Here is a 3,634-nt window from a genome sequence, read left to right on the forward strand (position 1 = left end):
ACATTTGTCGCTACTTTTTCCTCTCGTAGCTGCGTCTTTTTAAACCCTCTCCCTACTTTTGCGCGCGCGTGTGTGTATGTGTGCGTGTGCGTGTGCGCGCGTGTGCATGTATGCATTTATTTCATCCTATAATATGTTTCCGCCATGCACCGTTCCCTCGATTTCTCACTCCTCCCTCTTCCCTTCTCTCTCACTTTTCCCTGCTCTCCTTTTACTTTTTAAAAAAAATCTTTCTCTCTTCTCTTTCCCCCTTTCTATTCTCCCTTCTTTCCTCTCCCTTCTCCATCTCTCTGTTCTCCCTTTCTTGCCCTCCCCCCCCCCTTCTCCCCCCACCCACCTCCTAATCCTCGTCCTTTCGTCCTTTTGAAAGCTCCGCCGCCAGGTAGTTCATGATGGCGAAGTGTGACACGCTGAACTGCGCTTCGGTGTGTACTCGAGCAAGTGGTCAATAACGGCCGTGTGTGTGTTGGGGGGAGGGGGGCATGAGGAGGGATGGGAAGAGGGTGGAGGGTGGAGGAGGCAGGGAAAGGATGCGATTGGGAAATGGCGTTTATCTCTCGTCTGTCTGTCTCTGTATTCGTCTCCGGTTTTTCTTCGTCTTTAGTCTTCCTCCTCCTCCTTTGTCTATCTTTCATCCTCGTCGTCTTTACCTTCCTCCTCCTCCTCCTCCTCCTCCTCCTCCTTCCTCCTCCTCCTCCTCCTCCTCCTCCTCCTCCTCCTCCTCCTCCTCCTCCTCCTTGTTTGTCTCTTTTCATCCCTCACCATCATTCTTTCTATTCCTCCTCATTCTTTTTCTATTCCTCCTCCTCCTCGTCTTCTCTTCCTCTCCTTATCTTTCTATTCCTCCTTATCCTCCTCCTCCTTAACCCCCCCCTCCCCCCATCGCTTATCCCCCTCGCCAGTCCTTGGGAGAGGCTCTTGGTCGACATCTTCAATCGCGTCTTGGAGCGCCATTTACATTGTAATGTCTTTTAGAATACGACTCTCTCTCTCTCTCTCTCTCTCTCTCTCTCTCTCTCTCTCTCTCTCTCTCTCTCTCGCTCTCTCTGAGTGAGTGAGTGAGTGAGTGAGTGAGTGAGTGAGTGAGTGAGTGAGTGAGTGAGTGAGTGAGTGAGTTGAGTGAGTGAGTGAGAGAGAGTGAGAGAGGAGATAGAGAGTGAGGAGGAGAGAGGAGAGTGAGAAGAGAGAAGAGATGTCTGTATGTATGCATGTATGTAAACGGGGGTTTGTGCCTGTGTGCCTGTCTGCTCCTGTGCTTGGGGGGCGATGTGATGCAGTAGTTCCACATTTCGCAAATGAGATTACGCTGATGTGATTTCCGAGGACCGGCGCCCCTCGCTCGGAAGTGCTGTCGGGGAGGGAGGGGTCTTTCGCCTCGTTTCTCTCCTCTCTGCTCGTCTCTTCTCTTTTTTCTCTCTCTCCTCTTTTTTCTCTCTCTCCTCTTTTTTCTCTCTCTCCTATTTCTTTCCCCCTCCCTCCTCCCTTCTCTCCTCTCCTCTCAGTCAGTCTCCTCTTCTCTTCTTTACCCCCCTCCCTCCACCTCTCTCTCTCCCTCGTCATATAACTGTCTGTCTTACTCTCCGTAAAATTCCAGTTTCCTTTTTTTCTTTGTCTCTTTCTTTCTTTTGTTTGTCTTCGGTCCCTTGGTTGGGAGGCACCTCGAGGCCCACAAGGAAGTGCCAGGTTCACGGGGCACAGGGAGGGGCAGACGGAGAGATTATCAAATATACATCTTGTGACCAGGAAGCTGAGTCAGTTCTGCGGGAATTATGGTTTGAGAAGTGGAGAATATGGAGGAGGGGGAAGAAGAAAAGGGAGGGTAGGAGGATGAAGAAAGGGAAGAGGAGGAGAAGGAAGGGAGAAGAATAAGGAGGAGGAAGAAAGGGGAAGAAGAAAGGGAGGAGGCTAAGAACAAAGAAGAGCAACAATAAAAACAAAAGCAGTAATAGCAACAAAAAACAGATGATTATAGAAGGATAAAGTAGAAGAGGAAGAAATAAAGGCGGAATCGGGCCTGGGGATTCGACGTGTGTTGTTACTAGCCACCGAGCCTTGTCTAGGTTAGTGTCTGGTCGAAGCGAACCCGTTGAATGAGCACTTGTTTGGAGCACCGAAGGGGGGGGGGGGCGTGCCTGCGATGGCTAGGGTTCTCTCTCTCTCTCTTCTCTCTCCTTTCTCTCTCTCTCTCTCTCTCTCTCTCTCTCTCTCTCTCTCTCTCTCTATCTCTATCTCTATCTCTATCTCTATCTCTCTCTCTCTATCTGTCTTTCTCTTCTCCTCCCTGTTCTCTTTGCTTTTGCGCCTCTCTTTTTTTTCCTTCTTTTTTTCCTCCTCCTCCTTCTCCTTCTTATTCTCCTTCTCCTCTTCTCCTTCTCCTTCACCACCACCACGTCTTCCTCCTTATCCCCCTTTCTCTCCCCCGTGCCGCTCTTTCTCTTTCCCTGCTCTCTCCAGCCTCCCCCCCCCTCGCCACTGACATTCCAGGAAGAGCAAGAGAAAGGTCAGCGGAGCCCACTGGCAACGGCGATTACAAACCCGACGGAAAAGAGAGACAAAGGTGATGTAAGCATAGGGAGAAATGTTATATAACGATCGATGAGGAAAGGAGAAAAGGACGTACACACGAGAGGGAGGGAGAGGGGGGGGAGAGAGAGAGAGAATGAGAATTAGCGTGCAGACAGACAAAAAGAAACATCCAGCGGGGAAAACTTACTCCTCCCTCCCTTTTCTCCTTCTCTCCTCTCCCTCTTTCCTTTTCTCCTCTCCTCTCCCTCTTTCCTTTTCTCCCTGCCTACTCTATCTCCCTATCTCCTTCTTTCTCCTCTTCTCTTCTTTTCTCCGTCCTCCTTCCGCGCATGAATTGAAAACCATGCGCAGAGTAGATAGAAGGGGAGAAAGATTAGATAAAGGAGGAGTAGGAGTAGGATGATAAGAGGTAGAAATGAAGAAAAGGAGAAGATGGAAAATTAATGTGAAGAAGAAAGAGAAAGCGAGCAAGGGGATGAAGGGGGAGAAGGGAATAGAAGAGAAAAGGAGTGAAAGAAGATGAGTGGGCGGCGCGTGTGACGATAATTCAGAACACAGAATAGAAAAGAAAAACGAGGAGGAGGAGGAGAGGAAATAGCAACTGAGGTGAACAAAAGGGAAAGGGAATGGAAGGGACGATAAAGACATGAGGAAGAAGGATAAACGTAAGAGGCAGATTTGGAGGAGGAAGAGGAGGGGGGAAGACTAAATGGGAAGAAGAGGAAGAGGAAGAGAAAGAGAAAAGCAAGATGAGGAAATGTATGAAGGATAGAATGAAGAGAGAAGATGAAATAGGAAGAGAAGAAGAGGAGGAAGAGGAAGAGGGGGATGAGGAGGAGGAGGAGGAGGAGAGGAGGGGGGTATTTCTTGAGCCGTATTGATCCGCCCTCGTATTGATCAAGCCGACGCGAGTCTCCGCCGCCACTTTGATTGCACCGGAAACGTGGGTATCACCTGTACTCGCGCCCGGTAATGAGGTCACACTGGCTAGCATTGGCGGGGTGGAAGAGGAGGAGGAGGAGGAGGAGAAAGGGAAGGGGAAGGAGGAGGAGAAGAAAAAAAGAGAGAGTAGAGGGGGGAAAGACGGAGGGGGAATTCGAGACCGAAG

Source organism: Penaeus monodon, chromosome 3 (genome assembly GCF_015228065.2).
Source record: "Penaeus monodon isolate SGIC_2016 chromosome 3, NSTDA_Pmon_1, whole genome shotgun sequence".
Classification (NCBI taxonomy): Eukaryota; Metazoa; Arthropoda; class Malacostraca; order Decapoda; family Penaeidae; genus Penaeus; species Penaeus monodon.